This window comes from Bactrocera neohumeralis, chromosome 4 (assembly GCF_024586455.1).
Source record: "Bactrocera neohumeralis isolate Rockhampton chromosome 4, APGP_CSIRO_Bneo_wtdbg2-racon-allhic-juicebox.fasta_v2, whole genome shotgun sequence".
Lineage (NCBI taxonomy): Eukaryota > Metazoa > Arthropoda > Insecta > Diptera > Tephritidae > Bactrocera > Bactrocera neohumeralis.
Window position 1 is genome coordinate 20,856,449 of NC_065921.1, and position 22,295 is coordinate 20,878,743.

General features: G+C 36.2%; 1 long non-coding RNA gene across 2 annotated transcripts in view; it reads left to right on the forward strand.

Moving 5' to 3' along the window:
- LOC126756112 (uncharacterized) overlaps positions 1-22,295 on the forward strand; it is a 156,730-nt gene that overhangs the window by 49,355 nt on the left and 85,080 nt on the right. The window contains exon 2 of one of the 2 annotated variants that reach the window (XR_007666546.1): positions 4,582-4,603. This is a non-coding gene — a long non-coding RNA (uncharacterized LOC126756112). Of the gene's footprint in view, positions 1-4,581; positions 4,604-11,689; positions 12,103-22,295 lie in introns of those variants that run through there. The other variant, XR_007666545.1, reaches the window with a different exon arrangement.

Here is a 22,295-nt window from a genome sequence, read left to right on the forward strand (position 1 = left end):
ATCGGAATACTAACTGGTCACTGGTCACTAACAGGTCACTGGTCTGGTGACGACACACGCCCGCAGGATGGGGCTGACAGATCGAGAAGACTGCAGGAATGTCTAGAGCAGGGCACCTAACCTAGCAAGCTCCGTTAACAAAGGCGAGCTTAAGTTATTTTTTTAATTTATGTAAAACATATTTTAGTATAAATGGTAGTATAGGGTGCTGCTTGTGGAGGTGAAGAATCCCTTAAAGGATCATCGAGTTATTAGTTGTCAAACCAAGCTTTAACCTCAAGCTAATAGTAACTTTTGATAAATTATTAAGCGAAGACTTCAAAAACCACCCTTTAAGCATATAAAGCATTTTTTTAACTAATCAAGAAAATTTTTAATTTTTAGCATTTATGTATATGTACATACTTCTGTTTGTAGGTATGCTGTGTTATTAGCGCTTCGCCAACTTCTTGTAGCCGCCTGCAACTGCTTTGCGCTTAGAAACTTAACGCACACACAATACAAAATATACACAAACGTATACACACATTTACAAATTGCATTACATTTATGACTGACCCGCATCGTTTCGCACACAACTCAACAACCCAAGAAAACAGCAACAACCATAACTAACAACTTTGCTGTGTGTGTGTATGTGCCTTAGCTTTGCCGTCTGTCCGCTCATTACTTATAAATGAACAAAGTTTTAAATTGTTTTGCAGAAACAAATTTATTATCAGTTTAAATGAATTTTTGAGTAAGTTCGCACTGTTGTGAGCGTTCGGCGCTGGACGCGCAAGTGTGGCTCAAGCAAAGTAGAGCAAGAAGCGGAACTATAATGGAAAGCCAACTGAATTGTTTGCAGTAAATGTACAATGGGTGAATGAATGGATGGATGAATGAATGAATGTACACAAGTTACTCGCATAACAATAATGCCTACGACGGGTATGTTGGACACTGTGGGTCCACCGAAAGCATTGTAAGCCGGCGAATTGGCTGGACGATCATACAAAGCAGTGAAGAAAGCGAGTTGTGTATGTGTGGTGGTGGTGGTGGTAGTTACAGTTAGCTTTGGAAATTGCACGCTTACAATTTATTTTATGAAGGTCCTTTTGCGTATTTTGCGCCTTTTCTTATTGTGCCTTTTGTGCCAATTTTGCGGACTTCAAAGTGCGAATGTAATAATTAAAAGCCATCAGTTGTTGTAGCAATTTGTGCCTAGAGCTTTAAATTCGACGATGAGACCTTTATGAGTTGATGTCTTCGTATAAATACGTATTTATGGCAAAGTGAGAAAGAAGTAGAGTTGTTGAAGGGTGGCTGGTTAAATGCGTTCGTTTACAATATTTTGTGGTTGCAGCAACAATAAAGACAGCTGTGTGAAAATTTAGAGCATTAAATACGGTAATAATTTGCAAATCAGAGGGTGTGGGTTTATAGTTAAAGTAAACAGTAATAAGACAAATACATTTTGATTAGAGCTGCCCTCTACTTATGACAATTTATTGAATTTATTAAGATGATAGCAATTCTGTCTCAAATCGTTGTTTTTTGCAGTTAGGGAACTTCTTATTCGGCCACAGAAGTGTAAATATTTGAAAGAAAGTTCAGGGAGAGGTTATCATTCGGATACAGAAGGTTGCTTCGATGCATACATTACAAACAGACAAAAAGTATGGCGAAAATCGTGGTCGTCGCTCCGAGCGCTGGAACATCTCGGGCAAACTATCGCTATTGTGGAGGAATCAGTATTATTTGAAATTATTTTATTAGCTCGAGCCGTTAAATAAAACAGTTGAAATATGTGAGAAATCATACTAGACTATGAAAAATGTTCCTAATACGTAAATCATATTGGCATGAGAATTAGTTGGATCTCCACTGGCATCTTGTGTTGCAGCATTGGACTAATGGATCTCGCTTGCGCTTAGCAGGTATTGATCACGATCAGCTCCTATTCGATTGTGACAGCTTTTTGTGAACATCAGTAAGATATCAGAGGATCTCAACATTTCTCATAGAGAGCTCATATTTCAATTAAAGTTTTGGTTAATATTTCAATTAAAGTTTTGGTTAATGTTTCAGTTAATGTTTCAGTTAATGTTTGGGTTAATATTGATTTCGCTTGCGCTTAGCATGTATTGGTCGACGACCCGCGCGGTTGCGATAGCTTTTTGGTCTATCATAGAATGCAGGAGACCTACAGAACTACTTGAACTTAGCAAAGCTGGACATGATCTAACATACATTCAGGCTGTAAGAATAAAAAGTTTGTAGGAAGCTAGTTGTGAAAGGTCTATGGAAAAATGTGAGGTGGAAACAGGCAGGCACTTTTTTTCCAATGCCCAGCCTTTGCAAGGCCGAGGTTGAAACATTCGGGCGGTCTTACTTTCGTCGATACAGGAAACATTACCTGTCTCAACATATTTGTGCTAGGTTCGAAGCGCCTTCTCGGCTTTTGAGGGTCTTATGATTATATAGAAGTCTTAGATACCACAATGGATCGGCGTTAAAAGCTGACCAAATGAGAACCCTGTTAGAAACAACTAAGAGGTTGTTTCTAACCTAACCTTATAAGCCAACTTCTATTGAACTATCTAGAATTAATATATTGGAGACCAAATACCTTTTTCACTTCCTCAGTTCGTTTCCTTTTGAAGTGTCTCAAAACATAGGTGTATAGTCAAACATTTTATCCCATATTACCAGAGAGGGTGTTACCAAGTTCAAGCTAATTAACTTTTGATTAAATATTCTTTGGCGGTCTTCTTTCATCTATGAAATCTACACTAAACAAAAACCATCTATTGATGCCTTTTAGGTCAGTAGAACATCATGTACTTTTATGTGTTTCTGTTCGTAATATTAATCCATAATTTTTAAACCTTCTGTTAATTAACTGTCAATGAAAAAACGGATATTTTTCATTAAATTCTTCCTTTTAAAAGAGCAGTTCCCGCTTCACTCGTTCTAAAATACGTATTTATTTGTGTGTATTGAAATTCTTAATGGCTTTTTGGACCGGCAGCTTATGTTTGTGTAAACCAGCCGGCGAACCTTTTGGAAATAATTATATAAATTAAAAGCGAGAAGAGAGTTCTCACTCAATCTATTCGCTTCGATTCGATCTAGCTCCATCAAGTCATTTACTCTTAATATATTAGAAAATGTATGTCTCTTGGTCAAATATTTACCGAAAGGACTACTAGATAGTTGAGGAAAGAGCGACAGCTAAGAAGGATTTGAACCTATGTCGTCCTGATTTAGTATGATAAATTTGACATGTATCACTAAATGTGACAAAAAAAATTTCACAGGTATTAGCTTAAAAAAATATGCAATTTTTCCTCGATATCTCCAAAGTGAAGATTAAATCGATGAGGTATATATTTTTCAGATAAAATCTTTATACAGTTTTAGTTCAATATAATCACATTATATGTATGTCAGATAACGGCAAATAATATCATATATTTTTATGTATTTCCTAGTACAATTTCTGCCCGTCCTGAATGAAGGCATTTTTGGAATGCTGTCAGTTAAGGGGCTATACCAGTGTGACACTTTCGAAAAATCGATTTTTTTTTTGCTTTTTCGATAGTTTATATTTTTAAAAATATCCTGTGACATTGTGGCAAGGTCGTATTTTGAATGGCAGCGTTCTAAAGAGCGGCCGCTCGTAGGTATATTTCGGATAGTTGAAACTTTAAGCTCGTTTTTTCTTGAAACGACATTTTTCAAAACTGCTGGCATCAGAACTCAGCGAGAAATTTACCTATCGGCTTTAAATTGAAACTGGGTATTTTTGAATATATTTACTATACAATGATCTTCGATATTTCTGATTGGTTAAAAATTGTCAATTTGGCATTAAAAAACGACCACTTGTTTACCTCAAAAACGGCATTTTTTCAAAACCACGCCATTTTGTTAGTTTGATATTTTTCAAAAATCGTAAGTCATTGTATAGAAAATTCCTTCATCTTTAAAAGTCTTTTTGAATTTTTCTGTTTGAGTTACTCATATCAGCAGTTGGGGAACTTTTTTTTTTTGGCACCTCCGAAGACAGCACAGAACTCCGTTATTTTTCAACATTTTTGTAAACAAAAAATAGTAGTAAAATATAGCTAAAAATAAACTTTATTATGTTCAAAGGACTTGAAACTTTCGATCGAGTATTTTTTTTTTTAATTTACGTAAGTCCCTTATTTTACATGGGTTACACTGGTACAGCCCCTTAATGGCCATAATTGTTATTTCTAATACATCTTGCCTAGTCCGGCAATCGTATTCCCAGTCCTCGCCTTCATATATGAGTCAAAATTATAAAATCGTGGTATCGTTCTGAAAAAGACAGTCTCGAATAAACGCGTTTAAACATTCAGTTCCGGCTGGATGCCGAGTCAAAAAAAACTTCTAGTATATCTCCGAAAGTAATTTAAATTTGGAAAAATGATCTTGTTGACATACTCTTGAATAGTTAAACTTTGAAAATGAAGAAAAAATTATTTTTGATTTTATTTCTAGATTAAAATGCATGCTTAATTTTTATTATTGAAACAAATTAATAAACGCTTCTTCTCCATTTCTTTTCAGATCTCTATCATTCAACGTTGCGGTAAGTGTTATTTAATACTTCAACATATATATAATTCTATCTTAAAATTTAAAAATATAAAACTGAGCTTGTTTTCTAACAAAACAAATCTTTGCCAAGCATTCTTTAAGGCGCAAGTGCCCGTTTTAAGCCTGTGTTTGTCTGCTTGCACCTTTCGCTGTGTTTACTTTCATACACTTTTATTACAAACAATTTTCACAGCAAATATTTAATTTGCCACACTGAGTATACAAATAAAAAGATTTGCCTACATTTAGGCGTTCAAGCAAACTGCGTGTGAGTAGCCCGACTGCTTCTACGTTTTTATGACACATATTCTTTTGTGCTTTCGACACACTTTTGTTGGCAGATAATTGTTTACACACGCAAATGTTGCGCAGTTGAAGAGCTGAGTTCAGTTTGAGCGCTGTCTGATTAGGGTTGCCATGTTGTCACTAAATGTGTGTTAAAATGCTGATGAGATTGTAATCTCTTACACTGAAGTGTGGAAATGATTGTTATTTTTTATTACTGAGAGGTCATAATATTTTTTTTCGTTTAATTTAACGCATATTGTCATTTTAGAAAAGAGCGTGCGCGCCTAAAAGTAGGTTTTTAGGACAAGAACAATGTGCGAGAAAGGGCGCAAAAGTTATGCAAATATTAAGTGCAATTACCTAGAAGTAAGCAAGTGGCAGTAAAGAAGTAAGGCAAAAGATGCAACAATGCTTTATTTCATAACTGTATGTGTGGTTGGTGTGTGTGCAAAGGAACTTTGGTAAGCTTTTTATGGTTTGCTTGCTTAAAGGCAAATATCGCAAGGATATGCGTGGCACAACAATAACGGAGACAACAATTACGGCTGATGCTGTGTCAACGTTGTGAACTCACGTACACACACACACACACAAACACATACACGCATTATAAAAAGTTTCAAGCTGCATAGTCGCACATAAATGATTATTTTTCTGTGCTTTCATTTACCTTTTCCTCTTCCTACGTGGAGTGGGTCTCACACACATACCCACTCACACCCACACATATACATATGTGGCATATATATGCATGTGTCTGCTTGGCTTGTCTCTTTACTCAAATGAAAGTGGCATTTGTATGAAAAAGCGCACAAAAGCGTAGCTGCCATGAAAAGCACATCAGGCCAAGGCAGCCAGCTTCTTTGCTTGCCATCACACATACACACACCACACACAGTCGTGCGCATATGAACAAATTGATATAGAAATACAAATGTACGCCCTCAAGTTGCAAAAGTTTATGTGACTGTTTATTGTTGTTGCATGCTTCAGTTTGTGGCAAGCATGTAATTTACTGACAAAAGCATAGGAGAGCAAGATGAATGTGCATGCATTTTGCGCTGAAAGCTGGGTCAAGGAACGCTGTGAAAGGTGCACACGTGTGGATATATATTTATATGGGTCTGCCACACACATATGTTTATGTTTCCATATTTGAAAGATTTTAAAATTCTTCAAATATTTTTATCAAACTTGGCCTTAAACGTCATCCAAGGAAGTTAATTATAATCTTAACTACTTACTGGCCAAAAATATATATATATAAGAAGGGCTTTCAATGAGAGAATCTGGCGAAAAAATCTCTGAAGAATAAGAGCATATCTGACTTCATCCATCTAAGTATGTGTGTATAGGTACGCATTTAATATCAACATAATTCCAAATTGCGACACCACTGATTAAAAAAATCCAAAACAATTCAGGAGCTCATGGAGCAAAGGTTGGTGAAAGGATGGATGGTGACAAAAAAGCAAGCGGTTATTGTAAATAAAACGCAAAATATTTGATTATTCATCATATATATATATATTGTCGCCTTCAAAGTAATCACCACTAGATATAATACATTTATGCCAACGATTTTTCCAGTCCTGGAAACACTTTTATAACAATTTTTTTGGATGGCCCTCAGCTTCTTCAGCTACAATTATTGTATCTCTTTAATCGACTGAAAACAGCTTCCAGGAAGTGTCAATTTCAGTTTAGGGAACAACAAAAAATCACTTAGAGCCACATCTGATGAATGCGGTAGTGATCGATGGTATTCACTGTTATTTTGGCTTTAAATTCGGTCATAATGTGGCTCGATGCAATGGTGAATTATAATCCTGTAAAATCCATTAAATGTTCTTTCACTATTCCTGCCGTTTATTCCCTACATTTCGATAATTGTTGACTTGTTTGAATATAAAATTCATAAACCATCAGGCGTGTCCAAGAAAACTTTTTTACGGTACTCTTTTTGGAAAAAAAATCAGCTTTATCGGGACGAGTCGAGCAACAACGCTTTACATACCCAAAATCATTCGAACGAACTCACGAAAGATGTCTCTCTGTGCTCTTTTGCCATCTCACTAACACTTGAATGAAGATTTTTAAGCACCATACCTTTGACTGGTTTCATATTTTCATCATTTGAAGAGGTCGAAGGAGTCAACGATCTCTTCACCATCTTTGAAGGCTTTTGTACCACTCGCAGGCTTGTGTTTTTGATAAAGCCGAATCACCTTAAAAACCGAAGCCGAATTTTAATACATAAGGTGGAACAACTCAAAGGCAATATTCGTGGCAAATGTTATCCTGATATATATTATTAATTGATTATTGATTTGTACACTGGAAAATGAAAGCTTCAAATGGAAATTGAAATTGTGTTATATGGAAAATAAGCGTGGCTATAGTTTGATGTCGCCCATATTCATACCGAACATAAAAATGCCCAATGTCTAGTTTTGACCTTGGTTCCCTTGAAGGCTTCTCATACCATCTCGGAGATAAAATTCAATGTCAATGTAGTTTGTTATTAACTTATTGAGCTTTTAGTAGTTTTTAACGATACCGTTATCCGATTTCAACCATTTTCACACTGTCGGTAGTGAGCAGGGTTATTATCCGATTTCAACCATTTTCATCACTGTCGGTAGGAACCGATAATGTTAATCGATTATTCACGAAAAGGGAATTTTTAATCGGTTAATATTATATAATTATCATTATGCAAGCGGCTATAAACCGGATATACGAATAATCGATTTTCAAAATATACATATTTTTTGTATGTATAACGAAATTATTCTTCCGTTCCATCTCTTCACGCTCTAAATCTTAACAGGACTTATTATTTTTTTTCCTCTATGGAGGAATTAGTACATAGCAAGTGTGCTTTACACGTGTATCCCCATTTTACCTTTATTATTTCATAATATCCAGCCTTACATCAGAAGTAAGAAAATGTCCCAAATGTCTTATGAAGATTGCCGAAATTCATTAATCATTTCGGTTGCTGTGAAAAAGGCGGTAATTTCGCTAAACAGAAATGTATGTAAATATGTAAGCAAGATAAATATGACTTGAAGGGATTTTTTGTGCAGTTGAAACTGCCTAACGACGCTTGAAAACGTGATACCTTTTTTACAAAAAGCTAAATTGAGAGTTTACTTAGAGTATGGATTACTCCTTATATCTTTTAATCATATTTAAATAGCTTGAATTTTAATTCTGGGCCTCCTTGCTTGCTTACTCACCTCCAAAATCATTGATTATGCTGCTAAAATTTGCTAACTATCCAAATACACGCACACACATGCACATACACACGCATACAGGCGCACATTAATTTTGATTTTAACATAAACCGCATCGGAATTCTAGGCATGATAGCAAGCTGTTGGTATTTTAATGAAAATTAACAGTATCAAGTCGCTCACTGGCAATAGCTGTGGCTGACAGCAACTGAGTGGCTACACAGTTACATACATATACATACATATATGCGCTTCCCCGCAAGGAAGCATAATCTTGCCGAAATGCCGAATTGCAGCCCGAACACGTGCAAAACAATGTAAATTAACATCATCACCTTCACAAGCAGCCGCGCAATCATAATCACCAACTTCACCAGCAGCATCATCATCATCATCAACATGACTAGCGCTCGTCATCATTAACAGCATCAACTGCATAGTTGTGCTCGTTTACACGCTCGTATTACTACTACAATCGCCTGCAATAAATCGCAAATGAATGCATGCCACAATACCCTCTCGCTCTCCCACACACCCCAACTACGCGTATATAGCTCTGTCTCCCACATGTATGCGGCTGATTGTAGTAGTAGTGTCGAGGTCAGTAGCCTTGCAATGCGTGCCGAACTGTCAAACACAGACGACGCGGCATCGTGTGCACAGCAAGTCGTTGCGCTCGTGTCGCATGTGACTTGTTCGAAAAGTCGGGCAAATGTTGCCTTCGGCTGGCCAAGTCACCCCCGTAACTCAGCCCCTGGCTGCGTTCGTAGTTTGGGTCATTGGGTGAGTAGGCGTGTGTAGAACGTGTAATGATGCTTATTTAATTGCCAACTCGAGCGTGTAAAGTGAGTGAGCGTAAATTTTGTTGCAGTCACTCGTGAGCGCGCTTGTGTGTAGTTCGGTTGAGTAAAAGCTCTCTGGATGAGCTGCTCAAATATGCAAAAGGTGGCTAATTAAAATTATGACAGCACACGTGTCACAAATGAGTTTCAGCGGCGGCTGCAGGGAGAAGTGAGCTTGTAAGGGTTGATTAAATGTGGTATAATGATGATGAGATTATCAAAAGTTGGGTTGTTCAATATTTTTTTTTTTTTTGGGGATTTCCGGTTGAACTATAAATATTATAGTAAGCTTCATACTTTTTGCCAATTTTTCGAAGATTTCCAAAAGGAGGAAAGTGAGTGTAGGGAAATGCTGTTCATACATATATCCAACAACAACGATGACAAATTTAACATCAATACAGTGTTTTAAAATATTCTCAAGCTTTTTGCCTGTATAATTCTAAATTCCTTAACAGCAGCTGAAGACAGTTCCAGTTTGACATTCCGCTTGAATAGATCGATAGCCCTTATACTGATTATTCTCGCATAGTGTTAGCAGCTTTAAGTTTTTATGATTCTAAACTTTTTTTCAAATGAAGTTTTCTAAGATCTCAGAGCATTTTCTCAAATTCCTGTAATTGGTTCAGCAGCTGAAACGATCTTTTAGTTTTTAATGGCAACTCTATTTTCGTCTGGCTAGCATTTCGAGGTTATAATCAGTTGTTGAGGCATTCCTTCCTAATAAATTGAAGTACATTTTTTTATTAAATTACTGTTATTTCCACCATTTTTAATACCTACCGCTTCTATAATTAAAAATTCAAGCAAAAAAATATTTAGTCTTGATATTCCAATACGAAATGTTAGGTTTGGTTAGCTTAATCGCGCTTATACCAGTCTTTATTCTTTGCGATAACAGATTGAATTCAGTGACTAGGTCCATGAGGAGTAGCCATCCTTTAAGATGCCTGCGCCTGACGCAAATTTTAACAGACTCTGCGGCCTCACTATCGATAACACCTTCAGTGTATCATGCCATGGGGACCCCAGATGCTTACAGCGTAGTCTTTCAAATGCGGGACAAGCGCACAAGAGATGTTCCATTGTTTCCCCGGTGCCTTGCTCTAGTCATTTCCGGCAGCCGTCTCGATTTGTCAGCCTTCCAATACGAAAATATTTGGATTCAACATTTCTGCAACGCTTTAAAGAGCACACCTAGTATGAGAATAAAAACTAAACCGATTTTACGGACTTTAAAACTAATAACTCGGTTGCTCTACTAGCCCTAAGCAAGAATCGCCTAACCCAAGTTGCAGAGATCCCGGTCCCTGCACGGTGTATATCAAGGCAGCGAGGTAAACAATTTTATTAATCGTAATGCAAAATATACGACTGGCAAGACTTCCGTTCTAGAGACAGTTCCTTATAAGTGACCAAGCTTAAAAAACTAGGCAGGATTGAAATTCACAACTTTATAGATTTATGGCTTAAGACTTAGTTTGGGTCATTGGGCATTTTCTCTAAATGAGGGTTTAAAGGACACAACCTGAGTGCCAACTTCAAAGGTATACTTCTTTTAAAATAAAACTGTAAAATTTTTTAATAAAAATGTTAAGTATTTTTCGTGTTGCTTGCGATCTCCAACAGTTCTAACAAAAATGTCCGCTACTTCTGCTGTGATTCCGGCCTTCTCCGTGAATGAAACCTAAACAGAATTCTCTGATGGAAGATATTGTCCGTATTGTCGAAAAAAATCAAAAAAGACAAACGATTTTTGAATATAATATTTGAAGTAAAATATCAAAATCGTGTAAATATAAACTGATAGAGTTGATTAAACCAAGCGGCTATATTTCATAAGACTGCAACACAAAAACTATTTGAGAATAGTATGTTATTTTTAAAGATATAAGCTATCGAAAAAGGGACAAACAACGATTTTTGTAATTTAATACTTTAACTATAATACCAGAATCATTTAAATATCTCAGTCTAGTTGCCCGAAATTACGAAATTCATTTTTAGAACTTTTCTTATGACAGAAAAGTGTCTATATCTATAAAAAAAAGTTCATTTACTGTCATCAAAAATAATTAAAAAATTATTGCCTCAATTTTCCACTAAAATATTTATTTATTTCCATAAACGAAACCAAAAACAAAAAAGCCGCTCCAAAAAGTTACTGCCACATTAAGAAACAACCTGGCAATCACTTACACCGCATTACAATGCAGTCACACCTGCAAATATACAACCTTCATGTCCCCACCCCACTAGGCATAGCTTCAAATTGGACACTCACTAATTTACTCAGAGGCTGATGCACTCACTCGTTCCTTAACTTACTCCATTTCACGTGCGCTCACTCATTCACTTGACTCTGCATTTCTCCAGCTTCAAAATGGATGAACTTGAGTCACAGCATCCCCTACGCTGGCAGCAACTATAATATAGTTTTGTTACCCACACTTCCGCTGAGCCAGCACTCAGCATGATAGATGCTTTCGCGCTCTCATCTGTTCTCAAACACAGTAAGTGCGCTGCTCTTTTCAGCACACTTCCGGCGCGACAGTGTCGCTTCCTTGTTGCTTCGCGTTTATGTGCGCTCTCCAACTCGTTTGCTGGCTGCTGGCGTTTTTATTGTTGTCTTGCTGACTTTTCTTGCCACACTCTCGCGGGAGTTCATCATCAATGCGCCAGCCGTCGAGCATCACAGCATCATTGCCGATTCGTTGAGATTCATTCAGTTACAGAATTCGTTCGTGTGAGGTTGGTGCAAGCGGAAGAAATAGTTTTGCAAGTTGTAGAAAAATAGTAAAATTGTTTGAGAAAAAGCTGTTGTGGGAAGCTAGTAGTGAAGTTGTAAAACCGACTATGATTTTTTGTTGTGTGGCTAGCAAAGCGCCGATGTTGTTGCGTGGTGTAGAGTTGTGTTGTTGGCTGTCTAGTTGGCGATTTTCTACGTTTGCTTTGCATCGTGACTTTGCGTGTGAACTTTAAAGTGATAAATAATGGAAATATGGCAAACAAAAATAGACTTTGAGTATGAAAAAAATGTTTATAAACATTTTGTGCTAAGAAAGGAGGCGCTAAGCGTTGGGAGCGGCGGAGTAGCGGCTGGACACTCGAAATTGGTAAATTAAATTTTATTGAAGGCGGTTGACTTAAAGGCAAGGCGTCGGCTTTTTTATGAATTTTTGTATAGTTTTTGCATTGAAGTGGCAGTTTTAGAGGCAAATATTAAACTAACGGTTCTGTATGATGACTTTAAAAGCATTTTGAGCCCTTATACATTTTGTGAAAATATCCAATTTTTAATTTCTATTACATATTTTTCTTAAATTCTTAAAAAAAAAATTTAAAAATATCTCAAAAAAAATATTTTTGAAAATTTGCAAAAATTTCGAAAATCTTAAAATTTTTTTTTTAATATTTTTTGTCACTGTTTTGAAACAATTTTTTTTTTTTTAATTTTTTTTTTTGAATTTTCCAATTTTTATATATATGTACATACATATGTATATGTATATATTTTTTTATAACTATCTACAATTTTTTGACTCAAAAGTGGGCTATGTAAGTGATATTGGTTTGTAAAAAAATTTTATAAATATTTTCTGTGCTATGGGACCCCAACAGCTGGATCATTGCCACTAGCGGCAAGCAAGTCAACAATTGCTTAGATATTTGGGACGGGTAAAATTAAAAATTTCAACAGTTATTCGTACACAACAACAAGTGCTAAGCACTTCCGCCACATATTTACATACATACATACATATCTATGTTACATTCAAGTATGCCACGCTGTTGCTGCAGTTGTAAGCACTTACATATGTGTGAGTGGGAGCAACTAAGCGCACATAAATAACGGTTTTTTAAATTCTGCACGCATTTTGCTGCTGAAGTATATGCACATTAAATTTACAGTGATAAATTTGTTTAATATATGTATATGTATTTACACACAAGCACATAACATATAAGGTATAAGGTAAAAAACAACAACTTGCAACACACTGCCGCATATAAAAGCAAATATATAAATATAACAACAAATTTGCAAACCTGCATGCTTACGTTTGGCATACTTTGAATCTTACACATACACATATACACACGCTCACACACAGCTGTCGAATGTGTCGAACGACATGTGAATCCACGCCGCACCGCTGCCTGCCGCACACCGTGGGTTGCCGCCACTTTGCCACTTACGCGCCTACATCAGCAGTACTCATCAACGCCTGCCGCCACCTGCAGCGCATCCCGCGGCAGCACAGTGCCGATGTGGGCGCACTACTTGGAGGGGCTCCAGCCGGTTACAGCAGCAGCTGCCGCCACCAGGCACTTTGTTGAAAATCAGCCGCACAATTGCGGTAATTCGCTGTTCATATTATTACGGCCGACGCGGCGAATGTATATGCCTGCTGTTGTTGTAGCTATTGCTGTTGTAAGCAATAAAAAAGCTCATTTAGCGCGCGCACGAACGCACGCACACAACTCGTCGTAGCAATGTATGTGTGCGTGTGTGTCTGTTCCGTTAATGATGCTGCCGCTAGTTGCCCACACTCACAGCCCAGCTGTCCGTCCGTCCGTTCGTGCATGCGTCCGTCCACCCATACGCACGCCAAGCCACCAGCCAGCCAGCCAGCATGACTATCTGACTGCTCGGCTCTGAGCACTCTCGCACTGTCTGCCTGGTCGCGCCTGTTTGCGCTGAGTTTAGTGGCTGCTGACTGCCAGAACTGTCAGTTGCTAGTTGCTAGCTGGAGCTGCCTGCCAATGACTTGCATTAAAATCGCGTTGAATAGATGTGCCATTTACAAGTGAGGCGGCTGTTTAACCGCCCTCATGCTCCGTGTGCTTCGCTCTCTTGTTGCTTGCGCGTTGCGCGGCAGGAAGCTGTTACGGAAATTGGAAATGTATACGGGACCACACACAACTACACGTACATACACACACCCACATATTAGCCGCCACGTCTGCCAACTGCTGACTTTTTTACGCCGTATACTTCCTATTTTATACGTCGCGCCATCATGGACCAACTCCCCTCCTCATGTGGGGGTGTGTGTGCGCCGCCCTCGTTGCTGCCACAGAGTAGCGGCGGGATTATGTCGTTGGCGTGCACATTTGACAAGTAAGGCAAACGTAAAAGTAAATAAATGATTTTAACGATTCACAAACACCCACGCACGCACGCTCACATACATATTCACACTCCCAATCACACCTAATTTAGTTAGTTGGCAGTTTTTGCACTTCCTTAATTTATGTTCATTTCATTTAACGCCGCCGCTTATAATGTTGAACTAATTTCTCGCATTACTTGTGGCATTACATTTGATTAGAAAGATTCAAATCTGTGTTTGATGATCAACCAGAGTGGATTTTTCATTTTCTTTTTTTTTCTGTTGATATGTGGCAGTGTGCGGATTTAGTGGCATGAAAAATGTGCTTGGCAATTATGTAACAATTTTTGTTTTGCTGTAAATCTCCTGATGGATGAAGATATTTACTAGATTTTGTTGGTGTAAAATTTGTTGCATTTTTTTGAATTCTAAATACAACTTTTTTCGGTTATTCATAGCCTATATTTTGTTCTATAGGCAAAATTAAAAAAAAAATAATAACTTGCATCAAAAACCGTAATCAAGTAAACTTCAAAAAACTTTGAAAACACTATTCTTATTATACTTTTATATATAATATTGTATAAAATCTTACAGATTGAAAAAGATAACAAGTAGATTTTTTAAAATTTTCTTAGCAATCATGTGTATAAATCAAAGATCTATAGAAGAAAACTAGGGAAATGCTAGCCAAAACCAATATTTTGAACCAAAGCTGACTATACCGGAAACTAATTTTACCTGAATAATTCCACCAGACTCGTTTTTGATAAAATCAATAAAGATTAAAGATTATTTCAATTATTTATATAAGCTTTTGTAGTGAAGCCTATTACACTAAATCAATTATCCAGTAAATTTAAGCCTTGATGAGGTCATTGAATATATGTATAATAATATAACCAATACTTGAAATAAAAACAAGTGTCAACAAATTTCTAATGAATTTTTACAAGTACATGATATAAGTAATGAATTAAAATAATAATTTTGAATTGAAAAGGTATTAGGTATTATATCCACTATCAAATTTCAAAAAATCGATTTTTCCTTGACATGCATATTCGCATATAACAAAGGTACAAATAGTTAAGAATATTCTCTGAAAATTGGAAGCTGATCTGGCAAAAGCTTCAGGGAAATGTTTGCATTTAAAGTGTAAATTGTAAATAAAACGCAAAATATTTAATTATTCATCAATATTTGCTTTGTCGCTCTCAAAGTATGATGTAATATCTTTGTGCGAACGATTTTTCCAGTCCTCGAAACACTTTTTATGAGCACTTTGATGATGGCCTTCAGCTCATTCAGCGAATTTTGTTTTATCTCTTCGATTGACTGAAAACGGATACCACGCAGCGGCAATTTCAGTTTGAAGAACAAGAATAAATGACTTGAAACCAAATGTGATGATTGACTAATGGTATTCATTGCGTTTTGGGCTTTAAATTCTGTCACAATCGTTGCACGATGCGATGGTGCATTATCATCATGTAAAATCCTTGAATTGTTCTTCCACAATTCCGGCCGTTTACGACGGATGTTCTCACGCAAACGCCTCAATATGGTCGAATAGATATCCTTGTTGACCATCTGCCACTCCGGAACAAATTCACGGTACTTCAAAATACGAATACCAAAAAAAAAAAAAACAATGCGCATCACCTTAATTTTTGAGCGGCTTTGGCGTGGTTTTTATGGTTTCGGCTCTTTTTTTTCCTTCATTCCGTCGATTGTTGACTTGTTTGCATGTCAAACTCATAAACTCATGTCTCGTCGGCAGTTGTAATGCTTTCCATGAATGTGAAATCAGAATTCGCACGATCAAGCATGTCCAAGGAGACCTGTCCAAGGTACTCTCTTTGAAAAAAATGAGCTTTATCGGAACGAGTCGAACAGGAACGCATTTCATTCCCAAAATATCAACCATAATCACTCGAACGAACTCGCGAAAGGTTTTGAGCTCTGTTGCCATATCTCTATCACTTGCTTGAGCACCACATCCTTCGTTGTTTTGATATTTTCATCAGTTGAAGAGGTCGAAGGTCGTCCAGAACGAAGCATGTCTTCTACCGTCTTTGAGAGCTTTGTACTACTCGTAGGCTTGTTGTTTTGATAAAACTGAATCACCATAGGCCTTTTTCAACATTCGGAACGATTCCGCATACAAACATTTGGTTAGAATTGAAAAATTTGAGACAAATTCTTTGTACGAGATTTTTATCTATTGTAAAATTCGCAACGCACTAGTGTGGTGTACCGACTTAAGCAGCTGCTGTAGACAAACAGATCGTGCTCATAATTGCCATAGTGATTAAGGACAGTCATACCAACTTTGAAAAATACAATTTTTGAAATATCAGTTACCCGTAGAATTGAATAAACATTTTGCTTTTACTTTTTTGTCATAATGTATAATTGAAATTTGGAAAGAATTCTTTTCACTGTCTTTTTATTGAAAATGGTTTGAATTGGATCAATACTGCTCTTAGCCCTTATATAACTGACATATAGTTTTTCAAATTTCCGGGTGACTTTATGTCGCAAACATCGGCCAATATGTGAGCTAGCTTAATAAAATTGAGAGACCGTATTTTTTTTAATAGCTTCTAATTGTTTTGTGCTGAGAATGAATAGTATAATAATGAAAACTTGCCTTAGATCCCATGTATTTTACAAACTTTATGCATTTGAAGATATTTTTCCTGGCTTTAGAGGTTGCAAGTGTATGAAAAGTTCAGTTACGCCCGAAAGTTTTATTCGAACAGATTTCATTCGATTAAGCAAAATAGGCGCAAATTTCTGCAAAAAATACGAAATAAATCATAAATATAATAACCAAATTTTTTGCGAAAAAATAGATTTTTCTATTCAAATCAATTTCAAAATTTTGGCAAAATCAAATAATAACAAGAAAAAACGTTAACTTCGGTTGCACCGAAGCTAAATACCCTTCACAGATGCATTTCTGTTAGTAACTATGTGTTCAGTTTGTATGGAAGCTATATGCTATAGTTATCCGTTCTAAACAAGTTTTTTAGAGATTACATTGTTGCCTTAGAAATTAACATATATCAAATTTCGTGAAAATATCTTGTCAAATGTGAAAGTTGTCCACACAAGAACTTGATTCCGATCGTTCAGTTTGTATGGAAGCTATGTGCTATAGTTAACCGATCTGAACAATTTCTTCGGAGATTACATTGTTCCCTTAGAAACTAACATATACCAAATTTCGTGAATATATCTTGTCAAATGTGAAAGTTGTCCATACAAGAACTTGATTCCGATCGTTCAGTTTGTATGGCAGCTATATGCTATAGTTAACCGATCTGAACAATTTCTGCGGAGATTACATTGTTGTCTCAGAAAATAATATATGTCAAATTTCGTGAATATATCTTGTCAAATGTGAAAGTTTTCCATACAAGAACTTGATTCCGATCATTCAGTTTGTATGGCAGCTATATGTTATAGTGGTCCGATATCGGCCGTTCCGACAAATGAGCAGCTTCTTGAAGAGAAAATGATGTTTGCAAAATTTCAAAACGATATCTGAAAAAGTGAGAGACTAGTTCGTATATATACAGACAGACGGACAGACGGACAGACAGACAGACGGACATGGGTAAATCGACTCAGCTCGACATACTGATCATTTATATATATACTTTATAGGGTCTCCGACGATTCCTTCTGGGTGTTACAAACTTCGTGACAAACTTAATATACCCTGTTCAGGGTATAATTACCAACAAACGTCACTGTTAACTGAGAAAAATATGTTCAAAAGCTGCAAGGTCTCTATAACTTTACGAGACTTCGTAGAGTTGAAAAGAATTATTTTATAAATTAAATTATGACAATACTTTGATGTTAAGTTTTCCAAGAGTTTTCGAGCAAAGATTTTAATAAGCTGTAAATTATAAGAAAGAAATAAATAAATTTCTATATCCTTATAACAAGTTCCATTCAAGAGACCTCGAAACATTGATTTTCACTATAATATAATTAACAAAACAAAAAGTTCTTAATAATAGGAAGAATATTAAGAAGCATCTTAATTTTTGCAAGAAACACACGCTTCTTATGCGACCAACCGACCTAACGACGTTCGCACAATCCAAACCATTGCTGGACGGACTGGTTTAGCGATGAAGTTGTTGTTGCTATAAACACGCAAATCAAATGCCTTGTCATAACTTACTGAATAGAGGACCAAGCAAGCTAGAGATTGACAAATACACAACTAAACTAAGCGAAAAGCACAGGCAATAAAAATGTGGCCGTCAGTAAGTGAAGTGGAGAGAATGGAGGCCGAACACGTGAACAGCAAATCGCTACGGCTTTTAGCGAACGCACACAAAACGACTTATTCGCTATTAATATGTATATATATACATATGTATATATGGTAAATACTAGGGTGTAAGCAAATATGTATGTATGTATTAGTGCATGTGTGTGCTCATATTATTCAATTGCATGACGAGGATTCCACACACAAGAGCAGTCAAGTAGCTCAGCTGGCATTTATATACTATATTTACCTATATATGATAGATATATGTATATTTATTTGTATGTGTGCTTGTCGACGAAGTAACATTCATATTTGGGACCCACAATTTGCACGTACACGCATAAATGTAATAAAATAATCATAAATAAATAATGTTGTACTACGCTGCCATTTGTATATGCAGCAACGTATGTATGCGCATGTGTGTGTGCGCCCACCAGTATGATTGTTTGATTATTTAGTAAGTGCACTGAATGCCGACAAGCAAATTGCAGGCGAATATCTCGGAACGTATCTCTCCAGACAGCCACTTACTTATATGCATACACATACACACATAAATACAAAAATATATACATGTGTGTGTGTTTGAGTGTGTGCAATCGTATGAATATTTGTGCCGCTCACTATGCGAGTATGCAAATACACTTAAGTGCACAGAAATTTATCCCCCCATTTACTACAATGCGCTCACACACACACGCACACTCGTGTGAGTATATTCACTTCACTTCGACTGTCTGCCGACAGTCATTGCTTCAATTTGTTTGGGGGCGTGCAGTTGTAGGGCGTACGCGGCGCGGCGGGCAGCAACTCTCTGTTGTCGGTACAATTGTTAAGCATGCATAAATAAATGAATCTGCTCGTGTGTGCGTATGTGTGTGTGTGATGGCCCCTGTGCTCTGTTACTTGCACACACTCCCACACTAATAGTACACTTTGTGCAGTTGAAAAGATGAAGCAGATGAATAAGATAAACGAAATAAACTAAATTGGAATGAAAGTAAAGAAAGGAAAAATCGTGTATGAGCGGCAAATGTGGTGCAAAAAGCAATGAAATTATGATAAAAGGGTAGGAAAAAAGTAAAAATAAGTATAAAAACAAGAAAATACCTTAACTTCGGTCACATGGTAGCAATAATACCCTTCACAGCTACATTTTTTATAGTACAAAAGTGCAAAAATTATCTTTAGCTTAATTTTGTTGGGTCAGTTTGTATGGCAGCTATATGCTATAATAGTCTGATCTGAAAAATTTCAGCGGAGATTATAGCATTGCTATTGATAATATTCCTTTAAAAATTAGGCGTTAATATCTTGTTAGATAAAAAACTTTTTCTTATAAGAACTTGATTTTTATCGTTCAGTTTCTATGAAAGCTATATGATATAGTTATCCGATCAGCAAAATTTCTTCAGATATTATAGCATTGTTTTAGAAAAGAATATGTGCCAAATTTCGTGAAGATATCTTTTCAAATAAAAAACTTTTTCTTATAAGAACTTGATTTTTATCGTTCGGTTTGTATGGCAGCTATATGATATACTGATCCGATCTAAAAACTTCCTGCAGATATTATAGCATTGTCTTAGAAAATAATATATGCCAAATTTCGAAAAGAAAATCTTCTCAAATAAAAAACCTTTTCTTATAAGAACTAGATTTTCATCGTTCAATTTGTATGACGGCTATATGCTATAATAGATCGATCTAAAAACTTTTCCTGCAGATATTATAGCATTGTCTTAGAAAATAATATATGTTCAAAATTTCAAAAGATCAATATTCTCAAATAAAAAACCTAATAAGAACTAGATTGTTCATCGTATATAGTATGACGGCTATACACATAATAGTCCGATATCGGTATTTCACAACAAATAAGAGGCAGTTTTGAGAGAAAAGAACGTGTACAAAATTTCAGATCAATATCTCAAAAACTAAGGGACTATTCAGTGTATATATAGACAGACGGGCAGTTAAACACAGAGAGGGACATGACTAAATCGAGTCAGCTTGTCACAATCAGTATATACATACATATATATTTTTTAAGGTCTCTGACATTTTTTTATGCATTATTTAGGGTATGAATATATTTGTATATAATATATAGTAGAACTTCATATAAAAGAAGTAAATATGCGCTGAATAACTTGTTTCGCCGAAACCAAGCACGTACATCTGGACTCATAATATTCTATATGCAACTACATACTTATCCTACCAACTTTTATTTAAATATAAATATGTATGAGTAAGTGCACTTTGAAAGCGATTTGCCTTTGTAAAGCGCACCTCTAAGGAGAAAGGTGACAGATATGTAGCTGGAGTAGACTCTTTCTACAACTTAAGGTGTATGTGCCTGCTATATGTTTATATGTATGTATATCGAAAATTAATATTCAATATGTAATATATCAGTAAGTGAGAGAGTGACATTATAACAATTGAATCTGAAAACATTCATCCGCTGATGGCTAAATTACTTCTAGAACTATTGTAATTCCCTCACCGCTTCGGTAGAAAGGAGGTTTTTGAACTATCTTTTAAAATATTTTGAACAGTTATCCATCTATGCAACGATCTTGCACTATCAAGTTACAGCTACAGCTTTTCAAAACGCTTTTTTTTGGCAGAACTCGTTTTTTTATTCAACAAAGTTTCGGGTAATACACTTTTTTAGCAACCCTCCAACTCTTCGATACCATTTTGGTAGTGCGACTTAACTTTTGCTTCAAAATAGGCCTCAGTTTCAGCAATCATCTCTTTATTCTACGAAAAATGTTTCCCAACGAGCATTATTTTGAGATCTGAGTTCAGGAAATAGTAGCTGAGGGCCAGATCTAGAGAACACGGTGGAAGTGAAAACAATTCGAAGCCCAATTCATAGATTTTTGCCATCGTTTTCACTGACTTGTGACACAGGGCATTGTCTTGTTGAAACAGCACTTTCTTTTTCTTCAAAAAACGCCCATTTATTTTTCCACCCATTTTTTTCCTACTCTCTTATCTATTTTATACTTTTGATAAACTTTTACAAGCCACTTTTTAAGACCCATCGAGTAAAATTTACCATAATTTATGGTAATTTAGGCGTAGCATACCTTTTGGAGCCAATGAAACAATTCAGAATTCCAATCAGACTCTATTTGGTTTTAACTTCAAATAGCTTTGAGGATAATTTGGCTCATCCATTTAAATATATTTTATTATTTGTAAAAAAAACTTGTCAGATAAATCAAACTAAACTTTTAATAGCGCTGAAAGAGTTCTTCTTTGGACGAACTGATAATATTTCAAAGTATTTACAGCCGGTCCAGCTGATTCCTATCAACAAAGACTTTTTTCTATACATTTTTTTCTACAAATTTCTATAAAAACGTACATATGTATAAACTTATGTATACATATGTACATATTTAAGAATGTGTGTACTATCTCTACCCTTATTCCGATAGTTCCTTGAATTAACATTACGCCAATATGACCAGCATACTAGTTAGTGTAAGTGCATGGATAGTTAGGCATCAGACATGCAAGTCATCAACAGCCTCCAGCGAACTGCGACGGCAGCAGTAATTGCTGAGAATCAGAGCAATCGGCGCAAATGAGAGGCAGTGGCATCTAAAACATTCGCTTCGAGTGCAGCTGCAGCGTGTCAATTGCGAATGTTGGCTCTGATGACTGTGTGCGGGTGCCACTTTTGCGCTGTCAACCACGTCACCGTTATACTATATACATTTCCATGTCAGTCAGGCAGCGGCGACAGCTTCAGCGCACGCTCACTGCAATGTAATCACAATCAATTTGAGTTTGCCAGCCTTTACGTCTATACGATGACATACTTCTCAGCGCATTTATACTATTCTGGTAGCCCTTGCAGTTG